Source organism: Lepidothrix coronata, unplaced genomic scaffold (genome assembly GCF_001604755.1).
Source record: "Lepidothrix coronata isolate B3197 unplaced genomic scaffold, Lepidothrix_coronata-1.0 Scaffold10, whole genome shotgun sequence".
Lineage (NCBI taxonomy): Eukaryota > Metazoa > Chordata > Aves > Passeriformes > Pipridae > Lepidothrix > Lepidothrix coronata.
The window spans coordinates 9658817-9681096 of NW_016690190.1; the positions used below are offsets into that span (position 1 = coordinate 9658817).

The 22280-nt window shown below is 38.8% G+C and overlaps 1 protein-coding gene across 15 annotated transcripts in view; it reads right to left on the bottom strand.

Annotated features, from left to right (window-relative positions):
- SOX5 (SRY-box 5) overlaps positions 1 to 22280 on the bottom strand; it is a 641654-nt gene that overhangs the window by 264107 nt on the left and 355267 nt on the right. The window lies entirely within an intron of this gene.

Here is a 22280-nt window from a genome sequence, read left to right on the forward strand (position 1 = left end):
GGCAGCCTGAAACAAACTAACCTTCAACAAAAACTGAATTTGTAAGGTAATGAAGGAACTCCCTATCAAGATACTATATTCTATTACTGCAAAGAATATTGCCCAATTCTTTTGTAGATCTCACACAGGACTTTGCATTATTGTCCCTGTTTTGTACAGTAATTAGTGTCTGCTAGGCAGGAGCATTTAGCAATTGACCCAGAGACACACATTCAAAATCAGTTTTAGCATGAGAACCTGTATGCTGTTTTTGTTTGGTACATGTCAACCATCCGCCTTTTGTTCTTCGCTAGCCTGTAGGTCAACTAAAAGAGCCAAAAATCTAATAGTATGTTTATAAACCAGGAACCACAAGATGAGATTTTACTTGCTGAAAATTATGTTTCCAAGAAATCAGACTTCTAAACCTGGATTTTGTGAGAACTTCTTAAAACCAGAAGAGGCACGTAGTGAAAATGTGGTTACGGTACAGGCAACATACAACCGTCAGTGCAGTGTCAAAGACGATGAGCATCTATCAGCACAAACTCTGAAACAGCAGGATGCAGTCATTGTTGATGTTTCAAGTAAACTGAGCCTGATCACTGGCTTCTTTCATGCAAAAGACTCTGCTTGGATGATTTTGAATTAAATCCACAAGCTCATTTATTTTCCAGTGCATCCTCAAATTAACTCTGGCTTCCTTTACCCCACCCCCCAACCTATCAGAAATGTACCTCCCCCCACTCTCCAGCTCCCCATACATCTTGCTTTTTTATTATTCTTTTTACCATTATTTTAAATTTGTTCTCAAGTCACCACAAAAATAGCAGAGTTTTGCTTTTATTTTCATGTAAAGTTTTAGGAACTGCTTACTGCTGAAAGCACTATCTCAATCACTGTGACATTAGGTAATCATCACTCTTCTGCTTGCTGAACTACAAAGAGGATCTAGTGAAATAATTAGAGATTTCAGGCCTTAAAAATTCACTGTACAAACTAATACTTGAAAACTATGGAAGAGAAGTCAGTCATTCTCCAGACGCTGAGTGGGAGAGCTGTGCTGCATGCTACAAGGAATCCATACATCACACACAGACGTGCATACCTAATTTCCACTGACATTGAGTGAAATGAAGGCAAGGAGTTGAAAAAGCTTTAAAATTATGACAATTATGAATGACTAACTTATTACAAAGAAATCTGAGGAAGCACAGGCTCATTCTGAAAAGTTAGCTAATATCAAAACTTTTGGAGTTTTGGGAGCTTATTCTTGGTCATTCGCAGTCTTTGTCTAATCAAGCTGACATAAATTTTTCTTCAAGCATTGTTAAATGACAAATTATTTTCAGTAGAATCAACATTCAGAATAAGAATTCTCTTCCAAAAGACACCCAGATTTCAGCACGAGAAGTCATTCTTTTGATCAAGATTTCAGTAAAATGACACAGCTTTTCCCACTCTTCCATCACACCATTGCTCAGTAATGCAAGTGCCAGAGAAACAGCTACTGAGCTTCAAGCCCTCTTCTCCTTTCCCCTATCTTTCTTTACTTAAATTTAAAACTCAACAAATAGAATTTTGAATAGTTTTTAAACAACATTCCCTCACCAGAGTTTGTGTGTAATCACAAACAAACCAGAAATGAGGAAATTTAAAAAACTAGTCTCTTATTTTCCCCACTTCACTCTCAATTTCCCTATATCTGAGCTTATATTGCATGTTTGTTTCTGTATATGTACATATACTTGCACTTATAATTTTCAACATATCCACTGGTGTTTGCAGAACTTACAGTATCATTCTACCATCACTATAGAAACTTTTGCTCCAACCATCACTCGCAGCCACATTTGCACAATGTCCATCACTTTATAAAAAAAAGGCAAAAGGCCTTAAAAAACACATGAGCACATATATCCATACATATTCTGTAGGTTTCCTGGTAAAACTGAGGAAGCTACATATGCATATCCACTGATAGCATTAATTTGCACTGCTGAAATACTGGGCCTCTAAATAACTTCAGAGGGAGCAGGATCGGGGCCCGAGAGAACCCACATGTACGTTCAAGAATTACAGGCACGGTGAAATGGTTTTTGCATCTGTGTGTGTGCATGGGTATGAAAAAAAAATACGTTTAAGCGGAGCAATGTCTCTAATGGATGTAAACATTTTCTTTCCAACAGGTTAATTCCAGCTGCCCAGAATTTTCATTATTTTTTTGTTCACATGCATGTGTGCGCTCCTCCCTTTTTGGAGGGTTTACACATGACAGGTGCGTTCTTGGCCCAGGAACAAATAATCCTGGAGAGCCCGAGAAAGAAAAATCAAACTGAACTTGAAGATAAAATGACAGGGAATAAATACATTATTGCCTTTCCATTATGCTAAAAAAACAACGCCACAAAAATTTTTGAAGATTTATAATGTGTAAGCAATTTGAGGTAGAATTTTCAAAGCTGAAAAGAGATTGTTCTGAAGCCCAGATGTTGCCTTTCAGAAACCAGTGAAAATTGCTGCCTCTGAAAATTACTCTGAAATACAAATAGAGTAAAACAAAAATTGTTTAAATAAAAATAATTTTACTCAGATACTCTGATATTCCAAAAGAGAAAATAAACTTTTTTCAAGTGTTCAGGCAGTTTTGCACTCCTGTCTCCTACTTCAAATTATCTACAGTCATGCCATCTCTACTCCAACAGATGACTGGGTGAGGGATAAAACAGGAGCAGTTTATGATATGATGTGAGGGCTCCTGCCTCACTTACTGTGCATATTGTTCTGTGAAGTCTTCTTCAGTTGTCTCCTGACAGTTGTACTGCTGTCCCAGTTTTTATTCACAAAAGCGTAAGAAATAAAAATCTACATTAACAAATGTGTGGTGCAATCACCCATCATACACACGTCCCTTCGCTCACGAAAGTGTTGTACGAGCCCCTTTCATGTCTGTAAACTTTCAGATTCCTGAGCATCCATGTTCAGTTTACAGCGTTACTTAACATTCTTCAGAACTGCTGCTTGCACATACTAACATGCTTCCCCATGTAAGTAAGTGGACTGACATCAAAAGTCTGAAAGCTCACTTTTTGCTTTATCTGATTCTAAGGAATACCTGTCAAATTGCAAGGGAAAGAACAATCGTAACCAGTGGATAATTACCCAGCCTAACAAACAATAACCCTAGATACTGCTGGAGCTGTTAGGTAAGAAAAATACAGCTATTAGTCATGTAACACATGTATATCCTTGCACAAACAAATGCACATTGGCATGCAAAGTCGAAAAAAATCCACAAATCGGAAAATGAGAGACCATTACAAACAGACAACGTACCTTTAGAACCATAAGGAGTCTCAAACTTTACTTTAGAAAGGCTGCAGTGGCAAGCATGGGAACACCATTACAAAAAAAGACGTCTACTTTAAAAAGTACTACTTTTGGGAGTCGGAGACCGGGGTAGAAAGGAGAAAAACCCTGAAACTAGTATCATTCGCTCCAGAAAAACTCAGAGGACTGCCATTCTCCCTTCCATAGGTACTTTGTCTACCTTCCTGTCTGTTGTTCAACAGCAGTCCCCTCCAGCTCCACAAAGACCCAGCTGTATAAACCAATGCTGTCAAAGAACACAGTTAAGGGATGGATAAAACAGGGAGGGGTGTCCAACATGCTGACCACTGACTGAGCTTGCAAGGATAAAGAAGCCTTGATGGAGAGAAGCAATCATCCATTGTGTTTGTTTATTTTACCTCCTCCACCACATACTGGAATCTTTTTTGTTTTTTTCCATTACCAAAACCATCCCCCACTGAGAGGCCTTTGTGATCTAAAAGGGGCAGAGCCCCTCTTTCTTAACACTGGCAAGTTTATGTAGGAAGATTCATTCAAACACATCTTCAAATAAACATTTGACTCTTCCCCTACATCACACTGTCCACACACTGCCTTCAAAGACACTTAAAAATCACCATTAAAATGCTCTTGCCTAGAACTGTTTTCACTGAGATATAATAAAACAATTTAGCAGTCTAAGACACATATTACCATCGAAGTCCAACTTCAGATGAGAGCTACAGTCTTCTGAAAAAAATAAATATACATTACAGTAAAGTAAACCTGGCTGCTATTGCCATAACAAGTGGTATAATAGCTTTCTTCCATCAAAAACCTTCTCCCTGCTGGGGATACACCTAATTATATTATAAGTGAATCTGAATCCAGATGTTCAGATCTAAAATGTATGTCATAAGTACTACAAGGAAAATGACCACAGAATAGAGAATGAGGCATTCAAAGGGCATCACTGGCCCTAAAAAGAGTGAAGACCTTTGGATTCCTTCAGGCATAAGAGATGTAGGTGCAGAACACCTTAGAAAATTAACTTATCTCTTCAACAAACTGAACAACCAAATTTCCTTACTCCTCACTTCTTTTTTTTTCTTCTATGTTCCCCACACATACATCACTTTTTTGAATTTGGCACTGAGAACAATTCCAATATGAATGTCTATAAAAAGATAGTCAGGTGAACAGAAACCTTTCTGATGTATCTGAAAGCAATAGTAGAATGAACTTCAGAGGATGCTTCATCACTCCATGTCAATAATTGATAAGGACTCATTACAATTACAACAGATTGAGACACTGAGAAAAATCATTGATTCATTTGTACCATTACATTAACAAACACCTCCATATCACAGGCTGATGATAAGTTACGTTTTCAAGGTTAACATCCTGAAGTGAGTACAAAACACAACAAGAAAGGTCCACTGTCCTGGTTTTTTATCTGAAAAAGGTAGTAAATAGCTTTTGAATTGGGTAAGTAGTCACCTGGCAAGCTCTAGAGTTGTTTGAATGAAACCTAGGATAAAGGATTGGTTGAGTGAAGTACATCACAGAAATTTATTTCTGAACTATAGCAATGGCCTCTGGCATTGATCATTGCTGAAGAAGCACGAACACTGAAACTATGACCAGGCAGTTCACTGCCACAGACCCTCTGCCCCTCAGCATGGACTATGAAACCAAGACACAACACTAAGAATTCAGAAGACGGGCAACTTCCCATGTGATCCTACAGAATTTATTGAATCTTTCCGTCTCCCAGTTTTTCTGTTTCTAAATAAGAACTGCCTTTATAAAACACTCTGCAAGCTCTGATTTTCCTTTCTTAAAGAAAACACTCTATTGGCGATCGCTGTTTGCATTACTTACTTGCATCATTAATTTACCCAATAGCTTTGTGCATCCTGAATCATAAGTGAGGGCAAAAATTAAGTTCTCTATTCAGCTACTGCATTTTGAAACTGAAAAACTAAGTTTCACGGAATCACAGAATATTCTGAGTTGGAATGGTCCCACAAGAATCATCACGTCCGACTCCTAAGTAAAGTTTCTACATACAGTCCTGCCAACAGAAGCTAATAATGTGGGGGGGTTTTTTACCTAATGACTATATTTATGTAAAAATAATATTTATTTTCTGGGCAGTGATAATTAAAAAAAAATCAAAATGAAACAAAACAAAAAAAACCCAACTAAACAAACAAAAAAAAAAACCAAAACAAAAAACTCCTAAACAAACAAAACTCCCTAAAACCAGCATTTAGCAGGAGGATGTCAATCCTTTTCATTACTGTCCAGTTTCACTAGACCCTCTTCTCTGTCTTTCACACAAGAAGAAAACACAACCCTTGCCAGGTAATGCTGTGGTAATTTACAAATACTAAGCGCTACTTACTAAAAAAAAAAAACCCTACTTTAAAGGAATCTCACATACCTTCATCACAAAAATACTAATGGTCACAACCATTTCACAGATGAACTATAACAGACACCACTTTGGATCTTGTTTAGACACAGAACTACTCGGTACTGCCCCCCAAGGGACAGTCAAAGTTTTAACCCACCTTTTCACAGCACATCAGCACCAGATACAGACAGTGGGTCACACGCTCTGATTTCCAGATTCTGCCACTATGCATAGCTCTGGTGGTAATTCTCCAGTACCATGAAGATGAGGCATTCATCAAACACACTATCAAGATAATGATGGAAAGCTAAAACCAGCCCCCTTTCCAACCTCTGCCCTGGATAACTAATTATAAAGGAATACTAAAGAGATGGAACTCCCCAGAAAGAGTACTTTCTTTACTACTCTAACTTTCATTTAGACACCTGTCCCCTCATTCTCAAAAAAAGCAAATATCCTCTGTTTAGTTTTTCTCTTTTTTAAATGACTCACACAAGTGTACCAGATTTTAAGCTTTAAACATGTCAACCACCAAAGAAAGTCTCAAAAATATAAAACTAATACTAGGAGAACATTTTTAACGAACAGCATACTTCTGGTTCTACTGATCTACTCACACGACATGACCAAGCATCCAGCTGTACTCTGGGATTCCTAACTGGCATTTTCAGGAGTCTGCAAAACCCCTCCTTGTAAAAGAGCCCATCAGATGTACAAAGGTTTTTCCTTTTCTCTGCTATTTTCTCTCACTCTTCATCTCCATCCTTGCTTTAGAGTGGGAAGATCAGAAAGTGCACCTGCTACCTGGCCTTTACACCCCTATTGCCCCTTTCCCTCTGCTGCCTCTCTACCCCACATCATGGATATAAAGCACAAGCCACGTTTAAACTGAAGTGCCAAAAACATGGAGTTTGTCTTGCTGTTAAGAGACCTTAAAATATAATTCAAATATTAAGATACCTGTGCACCTCTGAAAATCTGACTAGGAGCCCATCGATGCCTCTAAGCACCTACAGAACTCTACAAACCTCATCCTACTTCCCTTCTTTCTTTTAGACTGTTCACTAGACAGCATTCTATACCTGCACTACTCTTTTCACTCTTAAAAGCACTTACAAAATCCTTACTCTTCACATATCCCTTCTGTGATGTAAACAAGGATTATTATCCCCTCTGAAGTAAATACGGATTACTAACTACTTTTTACAGTCTGAGAAAATACAGAAGAGGATTTTAAGTGGTCTGCACACCACAATGTGAAGAGAAGATATTGAAGCATGGATTAAGATATAGAAGTTCACCGTCCCGTGCTCAGACTATGACTGTCTAAATCTTACTCTTCTATTTGCAAATGACACTCTTAGCCCAATTGTTTCTATCTGCTGGCTGATGATCAAATATTTAATGTATGCCATAAAATGAAAATATGAACTCTACAGCAGTGCCTCCTATTTGTCATGCCCCATTACTTAGACCGGGTGGTAACATGTGCCCACATGACGGTTTTCAATTTTATTATAGTCTCTATTTGCTCACTCACTTAAGATGTTTAAAGAAGAGTTGTATGGATTATCAGACAGTCTGAAAAGTTCAGTTCAGAGCTCTTCAAACACATTCATTTTCATCTTATTAGCACAAGTAAAGTGAAAGCCTTAGGCAGGTAATTTACCATCCAGTTTATCCAAAGGGACTTCTAAAGGAAAAGTCAACCTTTGTAAATTGTTTGTGATAATCTCCAAATTGATCATTAATTATCAGCTGCTACTAAGCGTTTCTTCCATCAGCGGCACTGTGAAAATAATGCATTTCTCAGAAAATCTACCATTGTTGTTACTGCCACCTGTGTAATCAGCCATTATTAAACCCAGCAAAGTTACATGACAGGCAGCAGCCTCGTTAAGTGAATCCTGTCCAGCAACTCCATTTTCCAGGCAGTTTAAAAATTCGTTGTCCACCAAGCATTCCTTATTAATGTTATATTCTACATTCCATACCTTCTCACATATAGTGGCAGCTACAATTAATTTAGACCCATTTAACTGTGCTTAATAAAACACACGTTGTTTTGTGCTGCCAAACTCAAGCTGATATACACAAATTTCATTTTCCCCTTTGCAGTTTTCTGATTTTCTTCTACTAGAAGTCAACACTTACAAATCTAACAGTAAAAACTTAAAAAAATCATTCCACAGTTTGTGGAAATGAACTTGTGAAGAGACAGCTGCAAGTTTTTGCCACCCTCAGGTCCACATCACACAGAAACAGAGCAGGAACCTTTATGCTTGTCAAAATCCAGTTCAGCCTTGATGCAAAAATTCAGTTTTCCAGAATTGCAGAATTTAATACACTACACACCATTTGGAGAATTTTAGGCAATACTATGTACACTATCTGACATTCCCACAGTTCCTACTTCAACTCCATTGAACTTAATGAATAGTTGCCAGTTAACTTTACTGCAGCAGCCTGAAAAATCGTATTTTAAAACACAACCAGGATATCCAAACATGACAGCAATAAACTGCAAGCCTGACAACCACTTAATTATGTATTGCCATGAACCTCATAGTTATAGGAAAGAAAGAATTTAACAGAAGGAAGACGTAGGCAGGTAAAGAATTTTTTTAGAAATGCATTATCCCAAAAAGGCTATATGATTACAAAGCATATAACTATTTGTTTGGGGTTTTTTTTAATGGTCTACAGGTAAAAAAACCTGAAACAGGAGAAATGCCACCACCATACTTACTTGGCATACTTACTGCCATGCCAATTAGGGAGGAATTAATTACAACTTTGCCTCCTGTCCCTCTAAGGTGGCAAAACTGAGTATGACTCCAACAGAGTATGACACAGCAGCATACTCTTTTACTCTTGAGAATGGCACTCCCAGCAGCACTGATGTATATTTCTATTTTTATAAAAACCAAAATGCAGGTTCGTTCTACATATATGCAACCACATCACCTTTAACATGCACACACACAGAGTAAAAGAGTTTTGTTCACACTTAAGAGGACCAACTGTTTATTGGGCTCATAAGCTCCATCAGCAGCAGCCCCACACCGAGTTGTAATGATTCCAAATGCAATGGGATTACAGTCATAAAGATGGAAAAAGGCAACAGTACCACAGCTGAAAGAAGAACCATCCCTCAAAGACAGTTTTGTTCACGTTCTCTCAAATTCATATAATTTAGGCTTACGGTTGTAGCACAGGATCTTTTAAATAATGTATATGAAAATTTCTAGTTCAAAGGGCAGTAAGCCTGAAATGGAATAGTCTCTTACAGAGAGATGAGACACAAATCTCCTAAAAAAGAAGGGAATAGACTTGTACTTTCTTCAGTGAGATGGTGCCAATGAATGGGCCGCTGCTCTTGTGGGAGCTTGAGCCATAAATACTGCCATCTTCAGCAAAGGGATCCATCTGAACTATTAAGGTGCATTTCTGTTCTAGACAAGGGTAATGTCAAATGGCACCTCCTCACTAAACAGTCCTGAGCACTGGATGCACTGAGAGCCATGTACATCTTTTTGTTTGCTTCATTTTCTGATTTGAGGCCTCTCCACTACTACTACTACTCCTTTCCTAAGTCCTGCAGAACCAACTACTCCACAGGCCACTGAACAGCATTTTGTTCCAGTCACATACCATGGAATAACACACTCATTGCAGAATCAGATTTAATGTCCCTGGAATCTACATAGCTTACTTCAAAGATCCGTCTGTTTTACAAAAAGGCAGGTATCTTCAGGAGAAGAATTTTACCTACAGAATTTGAGTGCTGGTCACCATCCAAGAGCATTAGAGAACTCAGCTTGACTGTCAGATCCTGGGCTAAACTTGTAGGACTGAAAATTTAAAAAGCACAATCAGAAGTATAAGAAAACACAATTTAGGGAGAGAAAATACATCCTGTGACGTCATTTGTAGCTAGTTCTTTTCAGGAGAACTACACAAGACTCTCAATATTGCTTAATATTGGAAGCGAGATTTATCATCACTAAACAATTTAATAATTTAATTAAATGAGCAGTAACAATTCCTGGTAATGAACAATATGATATCAAAGTTGTCATCTCTTTAACAGAACCTTGGTTGATTTTCTGTACATGAGTAGTCCTGATTAATTCAATTGTGTCCTCAGTGTGTTTAGTGCCTGTGTAGATACAGGAGAGAATCTTGCAAAGGTCTCTCTGAGGACCGAGCGAGCTTTGAAATTCTAACTTGGGCGACATTATATGAAATAGAATCCAGCCTACTTGCCAGAAAGCAATAAAAGAGAACTCAGTGAGCCTGCTCATGTGAATACATCTTAGCAGAATCAGGGCCTGCTCAAGCCACAAGGGAGGATAAACTTAAATAAAGCATTTCAGTATAACCATTCTTTCAGCAGTCTTTAGTCTGTATTAGTAGCTAACATCTGAGGAAAGGAAAGGTTTGCTGCTTGGCAATGCTGTGGTGTTAATGTAACACAATCTGTTAAATGAAAAAGTAAAATTAATTCCAATTTGGTGTCTTCACAATTCACACTCCAGAGACTCTCATGGACTGAATGAAAGACAAGAAGGGGAAGGGAAAATTTAGTGATTTTTTTTTTTTCAAAAATGAATTGTCAATTTCTTTCACGTGTCACCTCATTAACTCAAGAGGCAATCTGAGAGAAAAATTTGTAGGTATTTTTCAACATGTGGCTACGACAGCACAAGAAATGTCTGCCTGTGTCCACCTTCCACTGCCTACTCCCCCCTCTTCCCCTTGTCCTCTCCACAATTCAAACGTTGAGCTTTACTTCATCCTCACAGCAAGGAATGGATTAGGCAGAATTACTTACTGCTATGCCAATTAGGGAGGAATTAATTACAACTTTGCCTCCTGTCCCTCTAAGGTGGCAAAACTGTCTACCAAACCCAAACTGAACACAGCCAAGTGGAGAGCTGCACTCAAGAGGATGCAGGTACCGAGTTTTCCTCCTGCTCCATTCAAACCTCTCACTGCAGTGGGGTGACTTTATGTTGGTTCCTCTCTCCAGGCAAAAGCATTGCACAACTGAGCCATTTACTCCTCAGTACTTCAATTCTCAGGACTGTAAAGGGGGACAGTAATAATACCTATTTGTCAGTGGCGTTGTGCAAATCAACCCCTTAATATTTGTAAAGCACCTTGAGATCGAAGCACACAGGGCACCACAGAAGTACAAAGCATTATCATCACTGTAATAAACCGGGGCATGTTCTGAATTACACTGTTTCTAGTGAAGTCTCTCTGGACTTTCACTCAGGACACCTTTGGCTTCTGGAGACAGAGGCATACGCTGTCCAAACCAAAAAACTGGAAAGCTACACAAGACTTTTTTCTTTAGCAGACCATTTTTTTCTTATTTATTTTTTTCCCCTCAATAAATACTTTGCCATGCCACCCACCACCCACATTCACTTCCAGGCTAATTATACTTTGAAAGACAACCTGCATAAAGAGGTTATAGCATACTGAGTCAAGGGAAGGCCTCGTCAAATAAACAGGGTAACTTCCCTTGGTCTGTCTCTCACTTTTTTCCACTGGATGATGAATCCCAAAACCTGTACAGCTGTCCACCTTAAAAAGACTAAACCAATCTGTTTCCCTTTTTTCCTTTCTTTTTTGCCATCCTATACACTTCCAGCTGCACTCTCTACAACCTATAAATTGTCAAGTAAACCCTGCTGTTCAACCTGGTTACAGAACAAAATGAAGCAATTATGGATAACCCACCACCACTACTTAAAAAAACCCATAAGAATTAAAACGAATATAATCCAAAACCAAGAACTAAGTGGCCAATATCAGGTCATCATCCATTTACAGTGCAAGAAGTAGGACAAAAGGCAGCTACCTCTATCTCTCATACAGGTTTACCTATGTAAGCAGTCCCATCCCATCCCTCCCCTTCCCTCCCATGCCATTCCTCCTCCCATTCTCTTTTTTACCCCACCTCAAGATGTGGATGTTCTGCAGACTAGTGTTTCATAGTTCCAGGCCAGGTTGGATGGGCCCCTGAGCAACTGGATCTAGTGGGTGGCATTCCTGGCCATGGCAGGGTGGTTGGAACTAGATGATCTTTAAGGTTCCTTCCAACCCAAACTATTCTATGATTTATGACAGTGGGGTTGTATGATCTCAAAGAGTTAAAAGCTCTTTTTGACTTTAGCACCTTCTGAAGCATGTGAGGAAGGTGTCTAACCCTGCAAAGATCTCAGCATTTCCTGCTGCCACTGACTGCGACAAACTCTGGGCACTCCATTTTGAGCTCTACAATATCAGGACAATAAGTTACTATTATCTCCTTATTGATTAATCTGTGGTGTTTTCTGACAAACCTTCTAAGTCTAACTGTCCTGCTTTGATAGTCTGGTACTACCTACTGTATTATAAAAGGACACTGCTGTACAAACAGAACATGACACCAAACATCCCTTTCTTCACAGAATAAAAGTAATGCTGTACATTTGGTCGAATCATTATATAAAGCAGAAAAAGAGGCACCCAGAAAAAGTACCCCACTGACTTGATTACAACATATTTAGAGATTTTTTTTATATAATTGTTCTGATATTGTGTTTTTCTTGCAGTCTAGCTTTTTTAACACAACAGAAAAAGCAAGACATTTTAGTTCAGTTCTTTGCCATTATTTATTCTAGTCCATTTGTCACATCTATACAGCTTATGTCATTATTGACACAGCTATATGAGTAATAACATGTATCATGCCTCTTTCTGTACACAACTCATATAAAGAAGAATAGGACAGTTCACCCAAATGACTAATTATTAAGGGTATTTTTTCAAAAACCAGAAATCAATTGCACATCACAGTCACTGGCTGTGGTCATTCATTACATCTCTGCTGTAGATCCTGCTCTGCTTTGTAGCAGACATGTCATTAACAACAAGCATTAAGAAAATATTGCAGAAGTTTCAGCTCATAGAAGATAAATATGTTAGTCTTTTCCAATGTGTGATAAAAAGATGAGAAAAGTCAAAGGAAAAAAAAGATGAAGCAAACAACAGAGCTGGTTTCCTGGTACAGTGACATACTGTTCTCATACTCCTCTTTAGGGACTTGTTTCTCATGCAATCTGATAACACTTATCACCGGTGCTCTACTAAACATTTAGAGGTTCTGACTTGATTATCTGAACACAATGGAAGACATCAAATGCAGATGAGGCAGAGTTTAAGAACCAAAGACCCATGCACCTAGCAGGCACACAAAATTGCCAAGGAATTTTATACACCTAGAGCTTCGAACTGCCATGGCCGTAATGTGTTACTTTAATTCTATTCCCTTAATAAACTAAAAAAAAAAAACCAATATAAAACATACTAGCTTTCAGACTTCATAATACCAATTAATTCATACCCAGTAAGAAACAAAAATACATTGTGTAAACAAGGAGGCAATCAAAAGTTCAAAATTTCATTTCAAACCTCTCAGTCAGCACAGGTGGGAAACCCAGGAGTTGAGCCTGTCCAGTTGGAGTGTGTAAAGGGACAGCACGAATCTCTTTCTGTTTATTTTGCTGTGTGCCTTACCTCAAGACTAGATGTTGAGAGGAATATGTCTGTGGTCTTCTTGCCTATCTAGCTACTTCAACAACCTTTAATGACTACACTATATAACCTGTAAGGTTTTACTACTTACTGTACAAAAATGTCCAGCAGCAGTTACCTTTTAGTTAATACTACCTCTATTTCACAGGACAAAAAGAAAATATACATTCTAATTTGGATTATTAGCCATGTAGAATACATCTTACTACCAACTGAATATAACACATTGTAGTGATACTAAAAAAAAAAAACAACAACAAAACCAAACCCAGAACAAAAATAACCTTAAACTACACTAAAATGGCCCAAAATCTAATCTTTAATTGATGCAATGTACACCCATTTCAGTTTTGCACAATTGCTTCTTCATTCCCGAAACATGAAATCATTCCAAGGGGACTCCAGTCTACGCTGTATTTTCCATGTTTCACTTCAATAAAATATTACAAATACGTTACCATGTAGCTGGGATTTTTTCTGCAATCATCATAACAAACCAATGTTTTCATAATGTCGCCACAAACCACAGCTATTACCTCATACAAGAGCACAATGTTTTGGTGATGCAGTGCAAATAGTAGGAACAACTTCACCATCATCTTCCAAAATAGTTCTTTGAACACATTTCCCAAAAAACAGTAGCAACAAAAGCCCTGCCACTTCATTCTTTCCCTCCACCCCCTTGCTGAATGAGAAGAAAGCACTGAAACAAGCATTATCCTCTCCTATCTCCGTGTTCTGAAGGGGCTCTGGATCACAGTCATCCACAGCTAAATCACTCTAAGTCAACAGGAAACATTCCAAAACCTGGAGAAATTACATACGTCATTTAACCTGAACAATCCAGAATAAGGCTTAAGAAAAGCAGACTGTTTAATTAATCTGCCTGTCCCACATGTCCTAAGCAAGTCATAGGGAGGGCTGGGGCAACGTCTAAATAGTACCAAAAACAGTAGTAGTACCCTGTTTTAATGTGAAAATGACACTGACAATTACAGCAGAAAAACATGAAGATGAGGTGAGAACTCTTTTGTCAGTGGCTTGGTGTTGCAGCAAGTCCAAAACCTAGAGAACTTCAAAGGAGTCAAAGTCACTCAAAGCCTAACAGGGCTGGCCTTTATTTCTGTGTTCAATCTACCATACTTCTTTCTAGACTTTACTCAAAATGGTTTCAAGCAACTTACTGTTAATAAGGATTAAACCTACTTAACTGAAGTATTTCCAGAGATCACATCACCATCAGGCCTGATTAATGGGTCTTGAAGTCTACAGCAGCGAGGCTGCGTTCCTTATATATTCTAAATACGACTATATATTTGCATTCTGGATTCTTTCTCAGTGAGAACCAGCGCATGCAAAATAAATTCCACAATCCCACATCTCGGATACAAAGGGCATCACACATATCCCGCGACTTAAGCTATTCTCCTGAAATTATCTTAGTCTCACACAATCACACTTCGAACACCCCATATGTCCAGTTTGGTTATTCCTCCTTTGAAAAGCTAATAAATGTAATACTCAGATGCAACTGCATTTCATCTAAAAACAATTATCCGCAGTACTTTGTGCCAGGGAAACCATCAATAGGAATCATTAACAACACTTCCACTTTATTTTCTTCCCGTCTAATGGGCCCAATCCAACACCCAAGTTAAGTCAATGAGAGTCTTACAATTGTTTTCAGTGGGAGCTGGACAGAGCCTTAGGATCGTACATGAATGTGGGGCTTGTGCAAGGAGGCCGAATGACAAGCACAGCCTCTGTTTATTCACACAACGACACTGCAAAGAGAGAGGAAGAACAAACTTCCCGTGATGTTCCCACTACCCAGGGCTGCTGAAGAGCCAGTAATAAAAGCTTTGGAGGTGGGGGCAAACGCTGCTCTCCGGACTTATTCAGTCCTTGTCCTCTTTTCTAAGACTACCCATAAGAGCATCCAACTCATTTGCTGAAAATCGGACTGACACAGGCACTCGGTGCTGGTAAGATGAAACTTTTACCTGTTACTCTCTGAAAGCGCTTTTAAAAATTATAAAACACAATACAAGACTCACCCTTAGTGCTACATATACCCTCCTATTCAACAGGGCTATTTTAATCTCAAAGAAAAACCAAGTCATCTGCACAATATTCACTATTACAATACACATGTATTGCTTTATTGAACTCTACCTGATAAAGGGGTCAAACAACTTATTTCTGGCACTCACTTTGATGTTTCACACAGATAAAAATAAGGAGAGAGGAAAACAAGCTCCAATTTTCCCCCCAAACACCCCCGGAAGTGGTATATTTCCAAATAGATTAGATGCGTGGGGCAAACTATTAAAAACACTTAATGGCTCCAAAATTCTAAAAGGACACACAAGTATTTTGTACTAGCTGGCTCACATGCAGTTCTTTCACAAACAATTTTTTATTTCTTTATGAAAATCACGTACTCTTCCTACACACGCGTTCATCTTTTTCTCCCGCTTTCAGTGTTAAATATAACATCAGAATCTTTGAAAATACAGATGTTATGCAGCCTTTGAAATGCAGGAGCCAACTTTGTTCTGGAGACTTTCAAATCTCTATCTATCTAGGGCTTCCTGGAAGGCACAAGCAGCATGCAATGCTTCAAGGGATTTCCAAACTCCTGCACTGACATGTGCCTGACCTCGCTTTCCCTCATATGGTGGAACCAGACAGTCAAAGAAACCGGCAGGTTGATATTCCATAGCTATTTGGTACCAGCATATTGTGAACCTCATTTTACTTTGCATGACGCAACGACAGGCCACAAAGAGAGTCAAAGTCCAACCTTTGAACCTGGTCGTTCATACCCAGCTTTAATGCAAATGCAATTGTAACCTCATGGTAACACTGAACTGAAAATCACAGCTCTACCAAGTGCATCCTCCTCTGAAAACCATCCTCTCTCTATCTCAGGCTTTTCATAAGTCAGATGTCTAAACCTCATGGGAAGGGCAGTTTCTTTAAAACCAACACAAAGAGATCAGAAAGAAATACAACTATAATTTCAGTAGTGGAAAGAAAAGAAAGAAGAAAAGAAAAAGAGAAGGAAAAAATAGGAGAGAGGGCAACCTATTTGTTCAGCTCTTGTTTACAGCATGAGGGAACTCAGCCTTTACAGTGTAAATCAAATTTAACAGTTTGGGGACCTGGCTTGAAAGCTGCTATTTTAATGAAAAGGGGGACAATTGGCAGGTTGTTTAAAACTGTAGCTGCATTCTTTTACCCTCTCTGCCTCCTCCTTCTCCCAACCCTCCCTCCCACACCACCAACTGCCATCTCAAATTTACCTCGCCATGCACTCACTACAGAACTCCCTTCCAACCACAGTGGATTGGAGGAATCTACAGAAAATAAACTGACAATAAATACGCCTATATTACCTAAAGGAAGGAAGGGAAGCAAAGAAAATGACCAAATTGTTGACACTGGTCAAGGAGACTTTCCCCTCTAAAATTTCCAAGAACATGAGGGCTCAACAGCAAAGGTCTCATTATGAAGCCAAGCATTTCTTACAGAATTCCTTCTCACCCATCCCTGAATACAGGAGCTTATTCTTGTGCAATCATTAATGCTCAACAGCAGATAGGCTGCTATTTCCCACTCCTGAAGAAACCCATTTTATGGCACACAACATGAAGAACTGCTTCATTAATGAGATGGTTAAGTAACTCCAGTAGAGTTGCTATGGGGAGGCATGGTGACATAGTGGCAGGAGAACTGGCTTTCTTTCCATCTGGATCATCATTTAAAGGGCCTCAGAATTTCCTTAAGATTAACAGGTTTATTGTTTTAATCCCTACCTGTGAGAGTAAGAGGGCTCCTCATAAAAATGTGGAAAGCAAGCCTGACTGCTTGTGGGGAGAAGGTGAAAGGAAAAGAGCTAAGGAAGAGACAGGATGGGAATAAAACAGAGGGCTGCGAGTTTATTCACTGGCTAGGGCTATAACATTAATACTGTTAAGGCTTATTTCACATACAGTTTTTAAAAGAGTCAGATTTTTGCTGTCCATACTTCGTGATTTGACTAAAATTATGCAGAAGCTTTTAAGTTTCCAGTAGTATAATCATTTTGTCCATAGAAATCCAACTTTATCTGTCTTTCGGCATCTCGGATCTTTCCCACAAAAAGCCATACTCAGGCTAATAAAATGTAACAGCTAAAAGCATCACTTTCTCAAGACCATAACACAGAGAAAATGAAATTTTTATAAAATGAGAACGTAAATACCAATCAGTCCTTTTATTCACCCTCCTGACAACTCAGAAGCAAACAATCCAGCCCTACTTATAAATCAAAAGTACATTTATTGAGGAAAGCATCCAGCAACATTATGATCTGACATAAGCAGCTCTCTAGACGCAGCAGCAAGGAACCTTTAGCCCTGTCCAAAGGTGTTAACAATGCAGTACTAATGTGACACGGCACTAAATGGATGGCCAAACACAGAGGCTTTGTTACACACAGGAGGTTGCATTTTTACCATCTTTTTCCAAACATGCACCTAAGGAAAAATGCTATCAAGTCCTTGCAAAGAAGAAAAGGAAAGAAGAAACTATTTTGTCCTGCATATTTTAAGGATAAATCTACCAAAGGCAAAGAAATAATACCTTAATTGCTAACAAGGAGTGAAAGCTCCACAGATTTTTGACTTTTTGTATGGTTCATTTTCCTCTGCTTAAGGCTAAAAAATGAACTGGTCAGAGGATCAAATTGCTACATGTACAAATCTCCCAACTTTCCAATTTTTATATATATATATTTTTAATGGATTGACTTTTACCAAAGATTTTAAGACAGTCTCAGGTTCATTCTAAACCTTCAAACAGTTGAATTGGGTCAAAATCATTGTATTATATGCCTGTAAATTATGCTATCAACCTTTACTTTTCACCACTGAACCACTAAAGGAAAACTGTGGTCCTGATTTAAAGCTGTAAATTCAGATCAAATGGGAAAGTGTTAAATTCAGAAGGGCTTTTGGTCCATTAACTTCCATGCCGATTTGACACGCTCTGCAGTGCTTGGGCAACAGACTCTGCTATACAACGTATTCCTAAGCAAACAGTGCTTTGTGTCATAAACCATCTGGGGTGTCAGTTGTAAGGGCCACTCATCTAAAATCCTCCGATACACTTGGAAATGCTGAGGTGAAGAACAGAAACTTTTCTTCACTACAGAATCCCTTTTGCAAGGGAAAGGGAGACGTTGCCGTCGGAGGAATGACGAAAGGCACAAAATTTTGGCTAAGGCGGTTGTTTTCATTATTCCACTGAAGAAAACCATTGGCTACACAAGCTTTCTAAAACACTAGGATTTTTCTAAGGTACTAATAAAAGTGATACCATTCATAATCTGGACAGTGCTCCCTTTCATATCAGAGCCTATAGTTGCAAAGCTAAGTGCCAAGCAGATGGTTGAAATCTGTTTTGTATAAAAAGTGTGTGCGCACACGCGGTTTTTTTAGATGGAGTTCTTTGTATTCATATTCAGGCCTAGGTTCTAGCCATCAAAACACTGGCACTGAAGCAATCATTAGCTGCATTTTAGACAACTGGCAACTAAGGTATTCACAGTTCTCCACAAAATGTTCAGCTAATACCTCCCAGATGTATAATTAAGGCAAAAGATCATCATCTTAAATTGGTATCACTGCTTTGGATGGCCTTTCAATAGACTGCACATGTATGTAAAAAGCTGTTTTATTTATCTTCTTTTTTAAATAATGTTCTAATTTCTATTATATTCTAAGTTTTTATAGCTGCTTTTAAAACTACAGGCTTCCATGTCAGACTCTACCCAAATACGACAGCAGAAACTCCCTTCCCCTTGTTTTCATCTAAGAAACATCAAGCAGGAAAATCTAGAGATCACTTTAATAGTAAGTCTTTGCCTCTCTTATCTGATAACCGTTTAGGTTCTCTAAAATGAAAATATAAAATAAGCTAAGCTGTTCTGGAGGAATTAGTTCCAGACAAGGGCAGTGAGCTCTCTAAGGATCTGCTGATGAACCTGCTGCTGTTGTGCCGGACAACCCATGGCAAGTCACCTCAGCTGCAAGCACCTCGGTCAACTCATTTGTAAGTAGGTTGTTTATCACCACAAACAGCAAAACCAGAAATGCTTACCAGCATGGGGCTCTGCTGTCTGCCTGGGGTTCTCATGGAATCTGTGAATGGGTGACAATAATTTGCCTGGTGATAAATTAACAGAGGTCACGCTTTCGACAACTGAGGTTATCGAACAAATGTGTACTTGGAAGAAGGTATTTTTCTGCAGCAGCCTCGCTATAGACCTTGGTGGCCACAACTGGGAATTACTACCTCAGGAAACACACAGTTTCAAAATAAAGATTGATTTTGTGTACAGTGCCAAGTCCTCCAAGGCCCAGATGTTAGCTCTGGCACAATTCAGGTACATTTTCATCACCACCATTCTGATCATTCTAATCTGCCAAGCATACATGGTGTTTAGGAGAAGCAGACAGTTAACCTATCTTTAAAGCACAGCAAGGCAGAACTTCCAAAATCTACGGATTTGAAGCCTGCAGAAATCCCTCCTGATGCTTTAGAAATCCTGGTGGCATCGCAACTGATGGAAGTTTGCTGCAGATTAAGGAAAGTCAGGCTTCTGCTCAGTGATCTCCTCATGAGTCACCATTTCATGCCATCATGGTTTACTGCGGTGAAGAATGTCTGCCTTTTTCATAGGGTTGAGCAGAACATTAATTAATTAGGTCTACATTTTTAGGACCTGACACTGAACTCCAGTGCTACTGAGTCCAAACACTCAGAATGAATGGGCACTTTTTTAAAGGATGCCTTGACTGGCCCTATCACAAAACAGGTCTTTGTGAACGCGCTGCTGAATAACTACTACTGAAACACTATGGAATTGGCCTGATCATAATCCATTATCTTGAAAGTAGTGTCCCTCATAAAGAACTTATCAAAGAGAATAACTTAATAGATCAGTCATGATATTCATAGGCTACACAGATCAAATCCACCCAGGACTCCTTCAGTTTATAGCCATTTTCTCAACAGTGTGTAGTAAGCGATGTAACACACAGCCCAGACCTACCTGCAGACCTCAGTGTTTCAGCTCTACTCTCAGCTGGAAATGAGAAAAAAACCCCACTAAAACAGATTAGAAGAACTTTTAACATGAATAAGAAAATAATTCCTCCCTTTTAATAAGGCTGTATCCTTTCCTTTGTTTTGGATCTCCGTGGCACATGTAAAAAACAGATGTCAAACGTGCGGGTAAGGATCACAATGCATTTTGTGTTCCGCAGTGTAGTTTTTGCTTTTAGGCTCTTGGTTTGCTCACTGTGGCTGCCTACATTGCTGCTTGCAGTAGAGTCTGTTCCTCACATTAATGCTCTCCATGTGAAGAATTTTTTCCTGGACTCCCCTCGTGCCTGGTCCTTAGGTTATAAAACATGTGACAGCTCTCGTACATACGGCTGAAGATGTTAACTGTTCTCCAGGACCAGAGTTAGGGTAGCACACGCTGCCTCTCAATTTACTGCTTAAACACAGCGGGTGCTGCTTCCTAACTCCAGTTATCCAAACTTGCCTCCAGGTAGGGAGTTTAGAAGCATGTTCAGGTAATTGGAGGGTCCACAGACAATACTCCCTCCCAGCCCTCAATGATATGACTGTGGCTGTAAATATTTCTTTATTTTATTAATTATATTCCACAGTCCCTATTTTACATATTTAACTAATCTGAGTACTATAGTTCATATCTTGCTAGAATGAGACATTTAGAAATTCTAATTGCACAGAGAGAAGTCTATAATTTGCAGTTCTTAGGATCTCAAGAAGGAAAAGGAGGGTGTCTTGAGGTTAAAAAACAGAACTACCAGTCAGTATCTCTACTTTTTATACCCACACGCGCAAAAGATTTTGTGACACTGTTCCTCAGTTTTCTCATCTATAGGTTGAGACTAATCTTGCTTCTCAATCTAAAGAGCACAGAAATCTTCATGATTTGTATATCAGTGCTTTCCAAACGCTCTGAATTCCTAATCAAAAGGCTTTATAGGAAGTATGAATCTATTATTAATAATATCAGTACTTCTAACAGCAAAGCAACTTCTACATACATGCATGCAGAAAAAAATACAGAGAGAATACACATGCACATATATTGCTCAATTTATAAATTGTTAAGCATGGCTTCAGGACTGAAATCTCATTCATGAACCATGCTAGGGATCTCTTACCTACTCTCCATTTCTGAATTTTCCCCATACAAAGACACATTGATATTACTCTAAGCTCTAAGCACAAAGGCTGCTCTGTGGAATGGAAAGAAACCTTCTTTTTTGTGTTTGTACAGTGACAAGCATAATGGGGTCCTGATTCAGGATGCTTGCACTCTACAAAAACACACTAAATCAATGACACTAATACACATGCAGATTATCTATAAAAGAGGTGCATGGCATACTTGAGAGTGGCTCAGTACTTTTCCCATACTTTGGTTGGTGTTTCATGCAAACGCCACAGCCTAACGCATGTTCCTGAGTCACACAATTAATTTTGGAGTTTAGGCAAGAACAGCAAAAGTGAGCAGAACTTACAAAACATAAGCAAAGGACGAGAGCCCTCCACTGAGAAATTCTGCCAATTCTAATCTCAGTTGCAAAACCAGAATCAACTTGATGCTCATATGGTTTTGACAAAGATGAGAATCAGTAGCCTTCTTTACAACACATCATAAATATCTACTTAAGTGTCCAAAACCCAGGAGCAAAAGACAAATCAAAAGCTGAACCTAAGGGAGAGATGTATTTTCTATGTCTCTGTGATTTTCAAACTCAAAAGCCTGGATATTTTTAACAGACGTGGAAAAAAAGAACTATTTGGCTTTACTCAGCAACTGCAGAAGGAAACTGTATCAAAAGAATAATGTTGCATGTTC